General features: G+C 35.8%; 1 protein-coding gene and 1 pseudogene across 4 annotated transcripts in view; both read left to right on the forward strand.

The window, feature by feature from the left end:
• Positions 1-21,915, forward strand: part of MARCHF1 (membrane associated ring-CH-type finger 1) — an 867,957-nt gene that overhangs the window by 325,405 nt on the left and 520,637 nt on the right. The window lies entirely within an intron of this gene.
• LOC123385142 overlaps positions 1-21,915 on the forward strand; it is a 48,964-nt pseudogene that overhangs the window by 13,655 nt on the left and 13,394 nt on the right.

Genomic DNA, 21,915 nt, shown 5'->3' on the forward strand with positions numbered 1-21,915 from the left:
ATAAAAATAAATAGAAAAGGAGATGGAATTCACCAAAAGGAAGAGACACACATTCTTTTAAAAATGAGTGTAAACAATTTGACAATAAATTATATTAAAAACAAATAAAATAAAGAAAAAATGAATGTAAATAATTAGGAAAGTTTCTAGATGAGAAAGTTCATTTAATTGCCATGTTGGAAACTCTCACTGTTTATTAAATTAGCGGTTATATTAGGCCTTCAGTTTACTCTCTGTTCTAATATTTTCTTAAGTATCCATTTCATAATGAATTCTATTAAAAATGAGAACACGTTGTCTAGACAAATATGTTGCAATAAGAAACTTGTACATATTTACTAACATTGTAAAGAATAGAGTTTCTATAATAGTTCTGGCTTTGGCAGTGACAGTAATTGTTGATGGCTTTGTGGTCATTACGATCATCTGATTTCCATTTTCTGATTTCAGTTTGGCAGAAAATACAAACTTCTCTTTTGTTCAGAGAACTTCTCTTTTGTTCCTCCTGTTTTTCTTCAAATAGTGGTTTTCCAGGAGGAGTGAAACCATAATTTTTTTGACAAAGAAAATATTTGCCATATGTAACACATAGAATATTGTTAATATCATAATATAAAGTATATTCTTCGGTGAAATAAGAAACAGATACCTAATGCAGCAGGAACATAGACAAAAATATCAACAATCAGTTTCCAGAGAAGGAAATGAAAAAGGCCATAAAAAGATGCTCAATATCCTTAAACATAAAAGAAATGCAATATAAAGTCATAGTGGGTTACACTTTTTCATCCATCAGAGTTGAAAGGGTTTTGAGAAAACAGGCCCATATATTGGGTGGAGAAGATTGTGAATGTGATTTCTAAACATCAACACAGAATTTTATACCCAGTGATATACCAAAAACACCTCTTAATAACGAAGGTAAAATAGTCACGTCTAATCTCTTAAGCCAGGCCTTGAATTTTTACCTTCAGTATTAATATTCATTTTTAGAAGTTCCATGTAGTTCTTTTTAAAAAATGCTAACTTATTTCTCATAGTTTCCTGTTACCTGATACTATTGTAAATTTTGTGTTTTTTTCTTTGAACATGGTAACTACAGTTTTTAAATCCATTTCTTTGAATGGAATATCTAATATATTTCCAAGTCTTTTTCTGCTCTTTGTTCTAATTTTTGTTCATAGTTCTTTATTTCCTAATGTACTGGACTCTTTTTTTTTTCTTTTCTTTTTTTGCTGATGGGTTGCTTATTATTATTTTTTTTTGAGAAAATGAATTGTTGGGATTCTTTGAGTACAAAAATGAAAGCTGTCATTCTTCAAAGAGATACTTGCTTTTCCTCTGTCAAGCACCTGAGTCACTATTATGGACACCTCTTAGAACTCACCCCCACCTTGGGTTCACACCTTGGCATTTAATACTCTTTCCTACTCTCTGTAAATATCAATATGAAAGCATATACACCATGGTGACTCTAGTTACTAATACTGTTCTGTATGTTTGACAGTTGCTAAGAGAGTAGATTTAAAAATTTTTCAACACACACACACACACACACACGCACACACAAATGGTAATTATGTGAGGTGATGGATGTATTAATTAACCTTTTTGTGGTAGTCATTTTATGTAATACACATATTTTAAAAGCATAAATCATTCAGTTTGACAAATGCTCTCAGGACAAAACAGAGTCCTAGCTTCCAGTTAATCATCTGTGTTCCAACCATCCTCAGACTTTGGCTTAGATATCTATTACTGCAGTAATTCTATGTAACAATCACAGTACTTTAGTGATATACAGAAATAAGGATATATTGCTCATGTATCTGAGGTAGTCACCAAGGTAGCTCTGAGAATCTTCAAGGGGCTTGTTGGGCTCTGTGGGTGTCAGCTGGCTGTCAGCAGAAGATGGTCTCAGTTGGTATGATGGTGATTTAACACCATTTCTGATGGTTGTTTTCATCCTCTCCTGAGGACTACACAGGGCTAGCCTAGGCATATCCCTGTCATGGCCATCTTGGAGGATATGAATGAGAAAACCCAAACTCTTAAGCACCTTTCAAGCTTCTGCTTTTGCAGCATGCTGACTGATACTCCATTGGTTCAAAGCAAGCCACATAGTAAAACCAGAGGCAGGGTGGTAAATCACTACATAACAAAGGGTATGGACACACTTTGGATTGAAAAATGGGGGCGTTTTTTCAGTTTAACGTAGTTCAGTAACTTATTATTTTGTCAGTTCTGTGATGCTGTTAAGAAGTTTATTGTTTTTATATTTACCTAATATTTTTGGTGTTTTAATTTGTATAAATGTTTGAAATAGAATACCTTAAGAGAACAGTTTTCTGTTCTCATCGTTGTCATTGATGTATTTTTTTAAAACTATCTATAATTACTGATCTGTTTTAACATTTTGAGGCAGGTGTCATCAAATACAAAGCATATATGATGTCACCATTACATATGGGTAAATTGGTTGGACCAAACATTAATGTAATTTAGGGTGATATTTGTTTTATTTGTATAATTAGATAAAAGATTAAGTTTTTCTTCTACAACAGTTGAGCATATGGATTTATAAAATGAAGACAAAATGAACCGTACTTCGCATAAGGCTTCTAGAAGAAATAAGTGCAGATCGATTTTTTAAAAAATAATAAGATAGTAGGGGCCCCTGAGTGGCTCAGTTGGTTAAGCATCTGACTTTGGCTCAGGTCACGATCTCATGGTTTGTGGGTTTGAGCCCCGTGATGGGCTGTATGCTGGCAGCTCAGAGCCTGGGGTCTGCTTCGGCTTCTGTTTCCATCTCTCTCTGCCCCTCCCTGCTCATGCTCTGTCTTGCTCTCTCAAAAAATAAATAAACATTAAAAAAGTTTAAAAAAATAGTAAGATAGTGTCATTTGTACTATATGTAGTGTTTCATTTCACTTGAGAACATACTGAGGAAAAATTTTTCATGTCTATAAATATTCCTTTACTATGTACTTTTAATGACTACATGTTATTTTATTCTGTTGTTGACCACAATTTATTCAGCCAAACTCTTATTTTTAGACAGGTTGGCTGTATTTTTTTATTAATAATGCAACAAGGAATATGCATGTATATTTCTATCTTCTTTGTATTTATTTTTTAGGATAAGTTACCTGAATTAGAATGAATTGATTAAAGTTTATGCCCATATTCAAGGATGTGATACATATTTCTTAAGAAGAAACAAAATGTTATTTTTACGTATTTATTTTTTAGCTTTTAAAAAAAATTCGTGTCACTAGCATTGTGTTAAATTAGTTTCTTGTGTAATGTACAGTGATTCAACAATTCTGTATATTACTCATTGCTCATCACAACAAGTGTACTCTTAATTCCCTTTGCCTATTTCACCAATCGCCCCACTCCCCTCCCCTCTGGTAACTGTCAGTTTTTTTCTCTATAGTTAAGAGTCTGTTTTTTTTGGTTTCTCCCTCTCCCTTTTTTTCCCTTGTTCTTTTGTTCTGTTTCTTAATTTCCACATATGAATGAAAGCATATAGTATTTGTCTTTCTCTATTTCATTTAGCTTTATATTCTCAAGATCCATTCATGTATTTGCAAATAGCAAGATTTCGTTCTGTTTTATGGTTGAGTAATACTCCATTTTTTATGGATACCACCTCTTCTTTATCCATTCATCAATCAGTGGACACTTGGGCTGCTTCCATATCTTGGCTACTGTATAATACTGCCATAAATATAGGGATACAAGTATCCCATTGAATTAGTGTTTTTGTATTCTTTGGGAAAATACCCAGTAGTGCGATTACTGGATCATATGGTAGTTCTCTTTTTAACTTTTTGTGGAACCTCCATACTGTCTTGCACAGTGGCTGTACCAGTTTGCATTCCCACCAGCAGTGCACACGGGCTCCTTTTTCTCCACAGGGATGTGGTATGGATTTTTATATTTGCCTCCAGAAAGGTTGTTTACCTGTTGCATACTCTAGAAATGAATGAAGACCACTCCAAGGAGATCAGATGGAGGATGTTTATTCAGAGCTTGCTGTATCAAGGGAGTCAGTCACCATCAGCTGCATTTGACAGAGACTCAGAGGCAGTCAGGCAAGTGGGAAAGCTTTATAGTGAACCAAAGGGGTTTCAAGGATTCTCTGGTTGGAATTTATTGGTATGGTAAGTTGGAGACAGGCTAACTAGAAGCAGTGCATCGTATGTGATTGGTTTGGGGAGCATATTTAGCTCTGTCTCTCATTGGTCCTGAGTTGGAAGCAGGGACAAAACAAAACAAAACAAAATAAAACCCTCTAATAACTTACGACTTGTTGATCAAATCCTGACTGTTCTGGGCCAGTTTTTTTGGCAAAGTTTTCTGGCAAAGTTTTTTTTTTTTTTTTTTTTTTGGCCTGGTTTTTTGCAGATGTTATAGTGTGGCTTCCTGGACTTCTTATGTAGATCAGAGCTCTTGCCATATATGGTCTGGCTAGTGCTCATTTGTATATTTAGTCTTTCAGTACCGAAAGAACCATCTAAGAACCAAGTGCTTAATTTGCATTGTGGTTTTATTTATTTCAAACAATCACTTTTAAATTAAATATTCATGGAAAGGTTTTGGCAAAATAATTGATCCATAGCAATGTCTTAACAAATACCAGCTATTATTATTTACTTATTTTTCAATTTAACTTTCTAAAATAGTGTATTCAGCGTATTACCTTCATCAAAATTCAATGGCATTTAATTTCCTATGTGACTGTCTTAGTTCAGGCTGCTATCACAGAATACCATTGACTAGGTAACTTATAAACAACAGAAATTTGTGTCTCACAATTCTGCAGACTAGGAAATCCAAGATCAAGATGTTGCAGATTGATCGCCTTGTGGGAGCCCGCCTCCTGATTCGTAGATAGCCATGTTCTTGCTGTGGCAGAAAGGTGAGGGATACTTCAGGGGTGTCTTTTATCTTTTATTCATTTTTAAAAAAAATTTTTTTTCAACGTTTATTTATTTTTGGGACAGAGAGAGACAGAGCATGAACGGGGGAGGGGCAGAGAGAGAGGGAGACACAAAATCGGAAACAGGCTCCAGGCTCTGAGCCATCAGCCCAGAGCCCGACGCGGGGCTCGAACTCACGGACCGCGAGATCGTGACCTGGCTGAAGTCGGACGCTCAACCGACTGCGCCACCCAGGCGCCCCCAGGGGTGTCTTTTATAAGGACACTAATCCCATTCTTGAGGGATCCAGTCTTGTGACCTAATCACTATCCAAAGGTCCCTTTTCTCAATACTATCACAATGGAGATTAGGTTTCAACATATGAATTTTGGGAGAACACAACATTCAATATAGCAGTGATGATGTGAAAATCTGTAGCCAATGCTCAAGAGTTTCATATTGTGTCCCTAATGTGTACATCCAAAGCTCATGTGCCTATTCATAAACTCAACTCCTACATCATAACTTACTTATGTCTGCATAAGTCACTTTGTTTCTGTTACATTATTTTTTTCCTTTTCCAAAATTCCTTCTCCTTTTAAGTCTATTTGAATTTTACAATTCTTCAAAACTCATTATTTTCCACGTGCTGTATTTAAATTAGTTACCATCAGACTCTCTCCTTTTTGTATTGTACTGGATATCACTACTACTAATTTGATATCACGTGGTGATTTATATTCCTATCTTGTTTGCCCAGTTCAGTTATGTACAGAGGCAAACATTCTCATGTATTTTTATATCTTCTTTATTGTTGAATGTAATCACTTCTATTAATAGGTGCTTAACACGTATTTCTTGATCAATTAATATTTTCATATGAAACCAAGGATCTAGGTGCTGATAAATTCTTTACCAGAGAAAATTAACTTCAGGGTTTTAGTGTTCCCATTTTTGTAAAGGAGATAATGCTTCAAGTTTCCTTTCAGAGAGTTGAGAGTAATGAGAACACTTAAAGTTTATCTGTTTCTAGAAAAGGCATTATGTAACGAATACTCATGCTGGCAGGAATGCATGAATAAACATTGGGAAATAGTAAAGCATTTATGTTTGTTGTAGGAAAAATATTATGACCTAATATCAGCAGGTTCCATGCTTCTCACTGCTTATCTTCTATAATGTATCAAATAGGGAAGAAGTCATGCCTTTTGTCTGTCAGAAACGACTTTTTTCTCCCCAGATTTTGACTAGCTCAAACTGCAGAGCAAAAATGCTTTTATTATTCCGCTTACTGGTTTCAGTATCTTTTGAAGAAAATCTTCAGATCATGGTCCATATTGTTGGCGTTGGAATTATCTATTTGATATGAATTCCACTTTCTTGCAGCACTAAAAATTCATAAAAGACACAATGAAACACTTCTCTTTCAGATCAGAGTAGGGTAGTTGGGAAGAATAAGGTATAAAGTTTTATTTCATGTAGTGTATACTTGCAGTAGAAGCCAGAAACACACAGCGGGGTGAGAGATTTTAAAACGAAAATTTATCACTAGGAAGCTACGGGTTGTTAGTAACAACCTGAGGAGATTTCTTATAGAAAGATATAAGAACAGCAAAGTGTCTCAAATAAAGGAGCAAAACAAAACTTCAAATATTCATTATAGTGAGTAGGATTAATCTGGGAGAAATGTCATTGTCCATAGTTTCTCTACTAACATTAATCTTTGAAAACATATTAAATAAAATAACAACCTTCCATTAAATGCATGTGGGATTAATAAATATAGTTTATTCCTTGATGGACAAAGATACTTTGTATTTTTTTAATAGTTAATATTTTCTTAATATTTAAGACTATATTTTTAATCACTATTAATTTTTGTTTTGAAATGAATCATAGAATATAAATTTTTGACTTAAAGCATTTATTTATGAAAACTCTATAGCCTATACCAAAAAAACTCAACTGCTAGAGAAGAATTAGGTCTTCTTTTTCTTTTTTTCTATTTGTTTTAAATTTGAAAAACACTGGTAAATACTTTCAAGGATACTTACTGATAATTACTACTTTTACAAACTAATACTATCACATACAAAAGGACTGAGATATTTTACTCTGAAGGGGAGATAAACTGCTGCTTGTTAATGATTATGTTTTAAATTCTAACGCTGATTAATTATAGCTCAGAGATCAGGGTTAAAGCAGGTTCTTATATTGCATTATTGAATGCTTTAACAATGGATTGGGGTGTTTAGCCCAGCATAAGTAGGGTGTTGTGACCGACTCCCTTACAAGTTTTCAATTATTGGTAATGTACAAGAATAGAATTCACTTTGAACTTCTTAAAAGCCTTTCCAAATGAATTCCATGACATAGAATTAAGATAAACATGTCATTTTTCATTTAAACCATGCTACTTTGGGGGGGAAGAGAAGCACTGACTAAGGTGATAATGCCCTCAGGGGTCATGGGGACCATCATCCTAAGCTAATCAGAATATGTTATTGTCCTACAGAGAATGCACAATGAGCCCTTCCCCCATCACCAAATAACCAGGTTTTTAAATGAACCCCCTTTTGGTTTATACACATACATACATTCTCGTAAGATTCTAGATGAAGACTTTTTAAAATTCATGGGTACCATCTCAAATTTCTGAGAGAGAAATGACCTGCCCACTTTTTTTTTCCTGCACTCTTGTCATAGGTTACATTAGCATTGGATTTTATTGAAGTCCTCTGTATATCACTGATGTATCATATTTAACATTGTCATGACACAATTAAAAAAAAACAGCTATTTTACATGTTTTGAAGCAGTGTTTGTAAACACCGACTTTCTCTGGCTGTAATGCTTATAAAGATGCAAAAGTGCAGTTTGAAATTTTAAGAATAATATCTATATTATAAGAATTCAAGATAAAAGCTAGAAAAATTTGAGCACAATGAAAAACACTCTAACTTTTGTTGAAATTATGAGAAATAGAAAGAATTTAGGCTCATTACATGGGGCTAGATGATGTAATGGTGACAGATGACAAAATTGAGCTATTTGAGTACAAATTTACTTTCTTTTTTTCCCATTGAGACTACTTCAACAGACGTATCCTCCCCAAAATCAAGTTCTAGGAATAAATCGTTCTATCCTAAGGCACTGAAAGAAGTTTCGTATCATAAATGACTCAGGCATATATTAAAATAAATGAATGAATGAATGAATGAATGAATGACTCAGGTATTCATATTGGGGGAAACATGATGAATTGAAGCATTGAAGAAAGACCAAGACAGTTAAAGTGGGGAAAGGTGGAATTCAGAAATAAGGTATCCAAATAACATGACAGTTTTTTTTTTTTAAATTTTAGTAGCATGGCAAATTTTTTTTTTTCAACGTTTATTTATTTTTGGGACAGAGAGAGACAGAGCATGAACAGGGGGAGGGGCAGAGAGAGAGGGAGACACAGAATCGGAAACAGGCTCCAGGATCTGAGACATCAGCCCAGAGCCCGACGCGGGGCTCGAACTCACGGACCGCGAGATCGTGACCTGGTTGAAGTCGGACGCTTAACCGACTGCGCCACCCAGGCGCCCCGTGGTTCTGCATTTTTATGCAATATTTGTTATTGCTATTGGTCACAGAATATTTTATACAATTTATCACATCTCATTCCAGGATTATAAATAAAATGAGAAATATCTGTGAAAATTAGAATAGTATATGATAGTCACCTCCCTTATTTTAGGTTCTGTTTCCTGTTGATATAGCTGAAAAGCATACAAGAAAGTGAGTCACTATTAAATTCTCAAGTATATCTTTTAGTGTATGCTTATTCTAAACCAATGTTTATCTAAGTTTTAGGAAGAAAAAGTGCAAGTCCTTAGCTAAATTCTTATAATTTTACATTATACTAGCTAACCTAGTATCAAAATGTGGATATTTTGGGAAAAAAGAGGCCATACTTGATTGAAAAATCCCTCATTTTGTTTGCACAAAAACTATAATATAGACAGAATGTGGCCCAGCAACAAAGCTAAGGTCATTTTATTTTGCAAACTGACTTACATACTAAATTATCTGATTTAGTTTAGACTAAATTTTCATTCTACACATGAGAAAACTGAGACAAAATGAGGATAAACAGCTTGACAATGTTTATGTCAGTGCTAAGTGGCAGGCCCGGGAATCAATTAAAAGGGTTATTTACATACCTGCAATCTGTGAATTTGCTGCAAAAATGTTTTGTTTATTCAGTTTTGTCCATCTTTATGATAAATATTAAAGTCACATTTTATTATACAATTTTTATTACTTTAAAACAAGTGTACAATTGAAAACCACCAGATAACAACACGTTTTGCATAGTATGACATTTAGGATGGATTTCATTGATAGGAATTAACAAAAATGTACCAACCATCATGAATACGAACATCTGTATTTATTTATATCAAGCCAATGTTGATTGAAAAGCATAAAAAAAAGCATAACAAAGCTTACATGTTGTTTAATTTTATTTTTATTGCAAAGCTTTATGGTGCACAAAAGCTGCATGCCTCTTACCTGGCCAGGATTTTTTTCCCAGTAAACGTATATAATGCTGAGCGAGTTGAAGAGCATGTTTTATTTATCCATCCTAAAAAAATGTACCAATGGTGTAGAATTTTATTGTGAGTTTGAAAAGGCTAAAACATTATCAAAACTTGAATTTGTGTCATCACAAAAACTCTGTCTTGAAGCCTCTAGAATTGCTTATCACATTGCTAAGAGAAAGAATCCATACGTATTGGAAAGCTCTTGGTGAAGCCATATGCCCTGGAAATGTCAGGTTGGTTTATGAGGAAGCACACTGAATCAATGCCTCTCTTAAGGGCATCATTTATATCAAAGTCAGTGATATTCTTTTAATATTTTGAAGCAAATCATGGAGGAATTGGCAGCTCTAATTTCCCTTCAGCATAAAACTGGATGAAACTGTTGCTGTTGTTCTTTCAGTGCAACCAGCTCTTATGTTCAAGCATCAAATATCAGGGAAGAATTCCTGTTCTGTGAGTCCCCCTTGCAAACTGCTAAGGCCATTATTATCTTCAGATGGTGAAATATCTATGCCAAGCCAAATTTCAACAGAAAAAATCTTGTTACCCTGCATAGAGCACCTGCACTTTTTGGCAATATATCTGAATTTGCAACTTTAAGAAACCAAGAAGTTCAGGGGTGCCTGAGTGGCTCAGTCGGTTGAACATCTGACTCTTGATTTGGGCTGACCGAGCCCTGTGTTGGGCTCTATGCTGACAGTATGGAGCCTGCTTAGGATTCTCCCTGTCCTCTCTCTGTGCCCCTCCCCTGCTCATGCACACGTGCATTCTCTCTCTCTCTCTCTCTCTCTCTCTCTCTCTCTCTCTCAAAGTGAAAAAAAAATAAACATTAAAAAAAAAGTTCAACAGGCATCATTGGGACTCATTGGTTTCTATACTGTGAATATTTGCATCAAAGACTTTAACAACCATCCCAAACAGATCTTTTCCATTGCTCTATTGTCTGGTTCATCAGCTACAGGGGTTTGAACAACCAGCTTTTCAAGAGGTGTATTTAATTTTTTTTAATATTTGTTTTTGAGAGAGAGAGCGTGCAAATGGGGGGAGGGGCAGAGCGAGAGGGAGACACAGAATCCCAAGCAGGCTCCAGGCTCTGAGCTGTCAGCACAGAGCCTGATGCAGGGCTTGAACTCACAGACTGTGACATCATGACCTGAGCTGAAGTCAGACGCTTAACCAGCTGAGCCACTCAAGCGCCCCTCAAAAGGTGTATTTTAAAGTCAAGAAATGGAATAAAATGTGGAGTTCCTTTTAACTTTTGGCTTTCAGTAGACATGTTGCAAGAAAGATTGATTAGATTTGTGGTGAGCCTAGCATAAAGTATAGAGATGTTGAAACATACATTGTACAGTTGAAATGAATACGGAATTGTGTGTCAACCATACTAAGGTTTTTAAATTGGTTATATGTTAGGTATTTCTTTACAGGAAAATAATTGCCTTTTTTTTTTTTTTTTTTTTTTTTGTTCAGGTAAGGTTAAGTTTGTCTACACACAGCAGGAGGAAAAACACTGGTACTTAAAGATAGATGTTTCTACTTCCCTCTTACATACAAGGAATCCAGAAATAGATAGCTCAGAGAGTTACGGCAATTCCATTAAAGATCTGGGGTTTTGTTTTTTTGCTTCACTACTGTAGCCCATTGTTTCTATCCTTACAGCTACCTCATGAACAGGATGGATGCTTCATGACTGAGTTTTCAGTTGCTAAGAAGGATATAAGGCAAATTGGCAAAAATTTTTCTTCAGCTACTTTTAGGCAACTTTCGTGGAAGTCCTGTACAGCATATATGTTTATATGTCCCTGGCCAGAATTTAGTTAAGCGACCATATCCAGATGTAAGGGAGATTAGAAAATCTAATCTGAATCATATGAGATAATGTATCTAGAGAAATAGCTGTTCTCTATTACTAAGGCTGAGAGGGAGAAATGGAAGTTGGGTTAAGCAACTACAGTTTCTACCACGTTGACATAGAATAATTTAGTTGGATGTGTTTCTTTTTAGTTTGACTTAATTGGTGGATATTCTTGTGGTATGAGTAAGTTCATACTTTTTAATCAAGGCACTACAGTCTTCATTATAATTATTGCAAAGATGTACAGGGCCAGCTATGTAATTCATGGGGCCCATGAATTGGTTAAAAGCAGGAAAAAAGCTTCTAGTTTTCTTTTATAGTCTCTCTCTTGAAATGTCATCATGTTTTTATTTGCTATTTAATATCATTTTCCCTCAGGCAGAAAGATGATCCCGAGGTGAGTACCAAATTCACAGTGCCTGGGTCACCACTCTGCAATTCCATACAACTCTCCCCATGCCCACACCTAGGTAGCTTCTGGGGGCAGAGTGGCTGCTGATAATGGATCAGTGTGGAAGAGAGAGGTTGAGAACCTGTCTGCCCTAGGGAGATGGGGACGTGGCAAAATACAGGGTCATGTGTAAGCCCCCAGCCACTTACTCCAGTGTCTCATCAGACTTCTCCAGCAAAAAGACAAATTTAAGGCGTGTCTGAGTGGCTCAGTCACTTAAGTGTCCAACTTCGGCTCAGGTCGTGATCTCGCGGTTTGTGAGTTCGAGCCCCATGTCAGGCTCTGTGCTGACAGCTCAGAGCCTGGATCCTGCTTCAGATTCTGTGTCTCCCTCTCTTTCTGCCCCTTCCCCACTCACACTCTGTCTCTGTCTCTCTCAAAAATAAACAAACATTAAAACAAAGACAAATTCAAAGATAGTATTATTAAGAATTTTAAGATGGCAGCCACAAAGTTTTAACCCCCACGTTCCCACACGGTGTAGTTCCCTTCTGAGCACGAAGCCCTGTCTGGTTGTACCAGTAACAAGTTCATAAAGCCGGCCCTGGTTGTGAGTCCTGCCCAATCTGTTATTCCAAGTGAACAGATTGGAAATCGGTAACACTAATAACATTTTTAGTTTGGATTTCCCAGAGACAAACCTTGACAAGAATGTTCCTGCGGAAGTGATTTATTAGGAAGTCATTCCAGAAAAGCATGGTGGGAGAATGGAAGCAAGGAAGTGGCAGGAAGTGAAGGAACCCAAGTGGGATTTTAAAAGGTCTCATGGGAACTTTGTCTCACATGCCCTGGAGAGCTCTTCAGCCAGGGAGGGTCACCCCTCTGCATTGTCCTGCAACAGCAGGAGAGCTGGATTATTTATAGCTCCACCCCTGCCAGTCTTCAGTTAAGAGACACTGCCCAAAAAGAAGTTCTCAGTTGCTAACTATTCTCCCAGCAGCACGCAGCCCAAGTTGACTTGGGCAGTCTGATGGAAGCCCTTCAATAAAGAAATGGATGTGCTGCTTGTAGGAGACAAAGCACACAGAGTCAGAGCACTGGTGCACTACAGAAAGGTACCAGGGGCAGGGGGATATGGTCCAACCACCAAGAACAAGTACTGTAGTAATTGTCGAAAACTCAAAGAGGGCTTCTGCAGGCTACAGTTGGACTTGTTTATTTCTGTTGCTGATATTTATAGGCAGTTGGAAACATTGTGAAGTTCTCTGAAAGTTACTTCTGCAAGGTAGATGTTTGTACCTTTTCTTGGTGACAAAGATGAGTAATACCAATAATGCAGGCTGGACTAAAGAAGAACAAATTTTAGTTAAACACAAAGCTAACATTCAAATCTAATATTCAAAGGTTTTCAAAAAAATCAAGGTCTTGTTACAAGCCACAGGTGGCAAAGTTGACCATGGGGATATAAAATAAAGATGATAGAGAGTGTTGCATGCCTATGTATGTGTGCATTTTTCTATAACATAACTATAAATTTAATCAAGTTTCAAAGCAGTGGTCCCCACAGGATCATTACTTTGGGACTGTATTCTTTTCCCTAATCCATGCTACTTACTTAGCATACATTAAATGCAAAAGAATGTTTACATTGACTAAAAGTTCAATTTTAATTTACATATATCTACTGCTACCATCCTTTTTACTTTGCTCATTTATCCATTTAATAAATATTTACTTAGGGGCTCCTGGGTGGCTCGGTCAGTTGAGCGTCCAACTTCAGCTCAGGTCATGACCTCACAATTTGTGAGTTTGAACACTGCATTGGGCATGCTGCTGTCAGCATGGAGCCCGCTCAAACCCTCTGTTTCCCTCTCTCTCTGCTACTCCCCCCCCAAACATAAATAAAACATTAAAAATAAATAAATATTTATCACCTAATGCCTGTGTTCTGGGAGAGACGGGCTCAGTGCAGATATTCTTGACCACTCAATCCAAGGGGCTTTCCCATCCCTAATATCTTAGCACATTATCCAGGGTTATTACCTTAACTATGGTTTGCAGAAGCTTACTGTGCCTGTTTTGTTTGTTCACTTATTTATTTCTTTATTCCTCCCATTTACATAACCCCCAACAGATTGAACAGAGAATTGAATTAGAAACCTAAAGTAACTTGCAACATTCATATTACATGACGCTATAAAGAATAATTTTTTTTAACAGTTAGAGACTTTTCAAATCAAGACAGCCTTCTTCATGACGTATTGAGTTGTTCATTACTGCAGTTTTACAACAGAGCCTGAATGTTGGTGTGTTTAAGATGTTCAGGAGACAATTCCTGCGTTAGAAAAGGAGATTGAATGGGATATCTTCAAAGATCATTTTAGATTTTTTTAATGTTTATTTTTGAGAGAGAGAGAGAATGTGAGCAGGGGAGGGGCAGAGAAAGAAGGGGACAGAATCTGAAGCAGGCTCTGCACTGTAAGTGCAAAACCTGTCATGGGGATTAAACCCACAAACTGTGAGATTGTGACTTGGGCTAAAATCAGACACTCAACCAACTGAGCCAGCCAGGAACCCCTAAAGATCATTTTAATCTTTGAGCTGAAACCAAAAAAAAAAAAAAAAAAAAAAAAAAAAAAAAAAAAAAAACCAACAAAGACAAAAAACAGAAAAAAACAAAAAAACAAAAAAACAAAAAATCAAAAAAACCCAAATATAATAAAAGGAGCAATATGAAAAGAAAGATTAATGGGCAGGTACTTGAACTGTTTCTTTGTGGTCTGAAAAAGGCTGTTTCAGGAGGTTAATGGAAGAAACATTTGGAACTGATGAATAGGCTCAGTTAGGAAAATCATCACTTTTATATCTTTTTAAAATGTTTTTAAGTTCATTTACTTTTTGAGAGAGAGAGAGAGAACATGAGCCACGAGTGTGGGAAGGGGCAGAGAGAGAAGGAGAGAGAAAGAATCCCAAGCAAGCTCTGCACTGTCAGCAAGGAGCCTGATGGAGGGCTTGAATCCACGAACTGTGAGATCATGACTTGAGCTGAAATCAAGAGTCAGACGCTTAGGTGACTGAGCCACCCAGGTGCCCTGAAAACCATCTCTTTCAGGGGAAAAGGGGCCTGGGTCTAAAAAGCTAAGATCCAAATATTGATGATCAAAAAAAAAAAATTGGAAACACTAGAAAACCAGGAGATGGATTATGCTTGAATCTTTTCTATATCGCATCAAATGTTGCCCTGCGAATCATCATTGTTACCATCATGTGTGCCAACATCACAAACTCTGCAAGGACTTTTGCTGTATCAAACAATGGCATCACGAAATGAGAAATATCATTAGGCTTTCATTTTCATTTCTCAAATCACATAATGGGAGTGATGTTACATAGGAAGTAACGTTACAGGTAAAAAGAATGTTGAGATGTCAACAATTTCATATAGTCAAATCTAAAACCACGAGACATAGTCATTAATAACTCTGAAAGAAACATTAAATACATCTTGTCTTTCTTATATATTCAAATAGACTTTCTTCAGACAGAATTTAAAAAGGTTTTTACTATTTCCTGTGTATTATAGATCACAGAATTTTCTTTAAACCAATACATTTTTTTCATCAATGATTAAATATTTTAAAGAACTTAATAATCTTGCTCCAATCAAATCAGATTTAATATTGTTTTCTTTTAGAATTCTAAAAATATGAAAGATATAAGACTGTATGAGACAGTCACTGGAAGAAAAGAGGCCTTCTGGATGTAAAAAATATGCTTTGAAAGGAGACTTCTACAGTGAGTGGAGTCCTTTCATGGTGCTATTCTGGGATAATTTTAAATACCTCTATTCTAATTGTCCTAGTTAGTTTTTATCCCCTTGCATGGGGTATTCTTATGATTTCCCATCCTGATGTCAGATGCTGGCATGGATCTGAGATTTTACCTTTCTTGAAAGATAACAAGTTAGACTGCCAGTTTCACAGATACTGTTAGAAGACACAAAACTTTTGGGTCAGAGACAAAATATCATGCCTGATAGATGATAACAGGCAGAAAGAGCTTCAGTTATATCAGTTACTCTTCCTTAGAAGTTTCATGGGAGTGATGAGGAGCAACCCATTTGAGTGCTGTGCACATAGTAGGTGTGTGTCACTATCATGGAACCATGAACTTCAGAAACCTTTAATCTTATAAGGGATTACTGGCAGACCTGTCCAATCTTTGCCTAGGAGGAAGGCATTGTCTTTATTATCCTGATTTGAAAGAGACACAATCTCTACCTCCTAAGACTATCTGCTGTGCAAACATCCTTGAAGAGATAATACAAAACAAAAAAAGCTATCCTGAGATGTATAGAAACAGACCTCAGAGGAATTGTCTTATAAGATTAGTACTAGTGTTTTTGTTTTGTTGTGTTTTTTAGTAGAAATAAGGAAGCATTATCATTTGACTTCTGTTATTTATTGTCTGGAGGTCAGAGTCCCATATGCACACACCTTGATGTCATCAATATCTGAAATGCCATTGTTGCAATATTTACTCGGATGCAAATAAAAATTCTTTTGCATTTTGAGAGGGCTATGTGGGTAAAAGCAGAAGTGTCCCAGAAAATAAAGTATTAAAAATTATTCATTATTGTGAAGGAATCAGCCTAATTCTCTATAAATTCTGTATTATTTCTACACTTTTGTGGTCCTAATGCATTGTGGGGGTTTTTTTTGTTTGTTTGTTTTTTGTTTTTTGTTTTTAATTTCCCCTGAACACTAGGCGTAAGGTGACGATTAAGTGTCTGGACTATGGAATCAGACCTAAGACAAATGCTGACTCTGCTACTTACTAGTTACATGTTCTAGGGAAAGTTACCTACCATCTGTAAGTCATGGGTACTTCTTCTAAGTAAGGGAGAAAATAGTAAGACCTGTCATGAAATTTTGACATTTAATAAAACATCTGGCACATTGTTAACATGCAAACTTCTATCTCTTAGGAAATATAGAAAAGCATGAATAAGAACGTAATTTTTTTCTCCACCAGGGAAAACACCATTAACACTCTGGTTTATCTGTTATAGGAACGTGTAAACCACACACACATACCATGTATGGAGCATATCATATATTTATTTGTGTATTTGTGTTCCAAGCTACTTTTCCTTCTTAAAAGCATGTCAGGTATATTTAAGTTGGCTAAATATTCTGTAAAAGACATGCTTATCTCTAGCTTTACATTATTATGTCTTGGAGATGTATTATAACTCAATGAACATTTAGTTAGTTTCCACATATAAACTTACATACATTTTTATATATACCTCTGAGATGAACATCATTATGTATAAGATAAAATCCGAGGAGTAGATTTGGAAGGCTAAAGGTATTGAGCATATTAAAATTTTTTGAGACATGGTACCAAATTGGCTTCCAGTGTTCAGCAAAACAGTGATATAATCTCTCATTTTAAAAGAATTACTCTGGTTTCTATGTAGAAATAGAAGGCAAGGGAGGAAGTAGAGGTGTAAGTTAGAATGATATGTATCAAACTTTAATGTGTTCTATGATCATGATCACATGGGATACTATCAAAATGTAGATTCTAATTCAGTAGTTCGTAGGGTCTGTGACTCTACATGTCCAGCAGTGTCCCAGGTGATGAGTGCTGCCTGCTGGTCTGTGGACCATTTTTTGAATAGCAAGAAATGAGAGGACAATGTCAGTAACTGAGTTGAGAGATCATGGTGGCTTAGATGAGAGCATAGCAATGGAAATATGGATGTTTCATATATTTTAAAGGTAAAAGAAATCTAATGTTTAGTAGCTGAGTAAATCTAATCCAGTTAATTAACCTCTCTGATCCCCAGTATCATAATTTGTGAAAAATGGGCTATAATATACATTCCCCAAGATTGTTGGAATAAACTTGAAAGTGTTTTATGAACTAGTAACTACTATTTAATACATTAGGTTTTTGCCATCTGTTAATTTTCAAAAACATTGGCTTTTAAAAAAAATTAATGTTTTTATTTTATTTTTAAGACAGAGAAGGACACAGAATGAGTGGGGATGGGGCAGAGAGAGAGGGAGACACAGAATCTGAAGCAGGCTCCGGGCTCTGGGCTGTCAGCACAGAGCCTGATGCGGGGCTCGAACCCATGAGCTGTGAGATCATGACCTGAGCCGAAGTCAGACACTCAACTGACTGAGCCACCCGAGCACCCCCAAAACATTGGCTTTTAATAGCATATTTATTCTCTAGATTAGAAACTTTTGACTAAGAGAATTTCAGAGAATTGATATTTTGATGGTTTTTTTTTTGTCTGATAGGTAGAGGTTGATTATATAAGTAAAGATATATAAAGTCTTTTATATAGGCATCTAATAGGTAAGATTTAACCTATTTAAGGAAGAGAAGATGAAAATTTTTACCTTGGCCATAAATTCTAGATAGGAATTTTCAGTAGCTCATTTATATTGATTGGAATATTCTAGTGGCAAAAATAACTGAGAAAATTCCAAAGAATTGGAAGTTTTAAAAAGGATTTTCCAGCATAATAAAGCCAAGATGCTAAGCTAGGTAAGGTGACATATGCAAACATTAAAAAGTCAAAAGCAAAACCTATAAGGAAAACAATTTTAATGTTAAGATTGGGTAGGAATGAGATGAGCAAAATTGAAATAAAAGAGGAAATGGAATTTTGATGCACCTTAAGGGCAATGATAATACATATACAAGAGAGAACTAGAATCATAGTGAATTTTTTGAAGTGCAAGTTAATTGTATACTATGTTGTTTTCTGAAAGAATATTAAAAAACGAGCACTCTTGGGGTGCCTGGATGGCTCAGTCAGTTGAACATCCCACTCTTGACTTTGGCTCAGATCATGGTCTCACAGTTCATGGGATCCAGCCCTGAGTTGGGCTCTGTGCGCACAGTGTAGCGACTGCTCGAGATTCTCTCTCTTCTTTCTGCCCTTTCTCCGCCTGTGTGCACACACACACACACACACACACACACTCTCACATGTGTGCGTTCTCTCTCTGTCTCAAAAAAGAGAGCGCAGTGTGGGGAGAGCACTTTGGTGGCTTAGTCAATTAAGAGTCTGACTCTTGATTTCCACTGAGGTTGTCATCTCAAAGTCATGAGGGAGATAGAGCCCTGAGTTGGGCTTCCTGCTGGGTGTGGAGGCTACTTAAGATTCTCTTCCTCTGCCCCTCCCTTGTTTGTATGTACAAGCATGCTCATTCTCTCTCTCTCTCTCTCTCAAGAAAAAAAAAAATTTAAAAAGTGAACACACACAAAGGACAAACAGTCTGTCCAAGACATAGTGAATGAAGATAGGCAACTAAAGCATAGTCATTTACCTTTGGCTTCCTTTAAAGTCTTTCATTTTTTAAGACGTGCTCAAAGAAAGGAGCTGGCAAGCAATATTAAGGTGTATTTTAGATTGTTTGATTAAAGTTTTTGCTGTTTAAATTCTCTCTGTAGTTACCAGTCATCACTTACTTGGATTCATTGGTTTTTTCTACATTGAATAAACTGTTTTATATTCTTAAATTTTAATTTGGTACTGGGTAATGATGTGCTTCATGGGTTAGTTTAGAATAATTTACAGTATTCAGCATCAGCATTTATGAGATTAAGTATTGAGTTTGATGGATGTGCCTAGTGGATTTAAAGTGTAAATCAGAAATAAAAGTGTAGATGTGTTTAAGCTGATATTTAAAAATTTTCTTTTTATAAAATCAGAGCTGAGAAGTAATATGCTTCTCAGGTAATTTGGGAATTTAACATCTGGCAGAAGAGCAGGGACCATCTTTTTTACAATTTAACTTTTCTACTCATGATGTTACATTTCCTATCTATTGAAGTTTTGCTTTGCTTTGGCTTTTTTCAGTAGATAGAACCAAAATACATTACCTGTCATAACCTTTTTAGAGAATTTTGGATGTAATAGACACTGCCTTAAGAAATAAGATGGTCACATAGAAAGATAAATTGATGTCATTCTCCTTTATGAGCTTTAAATGTAAATTGGGAAATAAGATAAATGAGAAAATATAATTATAAATAAAAGGCAGTAAGTATTTGCCCACAAGTGGATTTGTATAATATGAACATTGGAATTTATCAAATTAGAAATTTCTCCAGGCCTAGATGGTCAAGAATGAAACCATTTTCCTTAGGATTTAAGCTAAGCCATGAAGGATGGATACGACTCTTTTCAGCAGAAATGGCCCACAAATGTGGTTCTGGAAGTATATGTACAGAAAACAAAAAAGTGAGAATAGTTTAGAATTAGAATATGTGGTCAGTTGGAGGGTGAACATAGTAGTAAAACCTATAAAATTAAAGTAGGGGTATGTTACTGTATTGATTTGCTGCTATAACAAATTACAACAAAGATAGTGGCTTAAAACCTTTCATTTATTATCTTACATACAGTTCAGTAGGTCAGAAGTCCGTGTGGACTCAGCTCCAGATCCTACAAGACTCAAATCAAGGTGTTGGTTGGCCTAGGCTCCTATCTGGAGGTTCTGGAGGAAAGTCTGCTCCCCAGTCATTCATGGTGGAATTCTCATTTTCTTGTAGTTGTAGGGCTGAGGTCTCTGTTTCCATGCTGTCAGCTGAAGGTTGTTCTCAGCTTTTATAAGCATTCACTGGTAGGGCTTTATTTATATAGATGTCATTAAGATTATGAGCAGAGTAACCAAATAAGTGTTTTAGGAAAATTCATTTGGATATGCCTTTAAGCAAATTTCCTTTATTTCAAATATATGTATTTATATTTAATAACTGATGAAGGCTTACTTTTCCTTGAGGAGTATGAATTTATTTAATATAATTAAGATTGTGGCAGTGATTTTTGTCCTAAGGTTTAAACTCTAATATAACATACTTTTAAAACCTTTTTATAAAAATATTAAATCTGTATTTAATATGCATTTCCCTGTTTTCCATCAAGATATCTCTCTCTCTTAAAGATATCTGAAAGTATCCCCCTCCCCCCCCCTTTTTTTCTGTGAGCTCTCATGAGAAGAACTGGCTGGTTTCTTACTCCTTGTCCTAGATGATCATATTTCTATGGTTACTTTTACTAATCCTCATTCTAATTATGTAATTCAATTTTTCTTTGCATTCATAGAATGAAGTGGTATCTTGAAAATAATATTCTTCATGTTGACTCATGTATTTCAGGGTCTAATATATTTGGTTTTTTATTAATATGTCTTATCTTGAATTATAAACTCATTACAGGATAAGAATGATATTTCTGGTAATAAGCGATCATTTTTAGTGTAGAGCAAAGACCTATGAAGCATTTAATGACTTACTTTAGTAGGAAATATGCAAACTATTATATTCATATTGGTCATTTAAGAATATACCAATAATTAATGTCAGATAATATTCTGAAATTATAATGGACAAATTTTCACTGCATCAATTAATCCAAAACTGGAAATGAGCACCTGTTATGTGTTGGGAGACCATTTTCCATGGGTCTTCTGTGTTTCTGCACATCTTGTGAACGGAGGCACTGACAGCTTTTGTTCTGGATGATATTTTCAAGAATATTTCCAAGGCAAACAGCCTTTGAAAACAGAAATATTGTCTTTTCCAGGAAAGAAGGATTTGTTGGCTGTCCAGTATAATAAATATAAAATGTTGCTCTGGGGCAAAGGCCCATTATAAACATTGGAATTAAGATTGAGATTCCTCTCCTGTAATGCAACCCATTGCATAGGCAGGTGTCACCTCTCTCGTGTCAATATGTGATAATTGGGGTTTAGGGGACTGGTGCAAGAAAACGATCAAACGTGGGCTAGTGCCATTGCTGTGAGTAATTAACTGCCTTTGTCTCTGACGCAAGAATTCTGTGTTTTCTGCAGCATCTGTGAAACTGAGGCAGCCTCGTTTGTTAGCTTGTGTATAGAGTAAAATCCCAGACCCTTCCAGTTCTTGACATTTTGTTTCAGATAATTTGCTGCGTGTATAAAATAGGATAGCCTATATCTTTGCCCTCATATAGCTAATAGTTTGTCTTGGTTTGCTTACATTTGAGACAAGAGTGACAGAGAAAAAAACTAGAAGAAAGTATATTATAGGACCAACCAGTTTTTGTTTCCTGTGAGTCCAGTATATTTTGCTGTT

This window comes from Felis catus, chromosome B1 (assembly GCF_018350175.1).
Source record: "Felis catus isolate Fca126 chromosome B1, F.catus_Fca126_mat1.0, whole genome shotgun sequence".
Lineage (NCBI taxonomy): Eukaryota > Metazoa > Chordata > Mammalia > Carnivora > Felidae > Felis > Felis catus.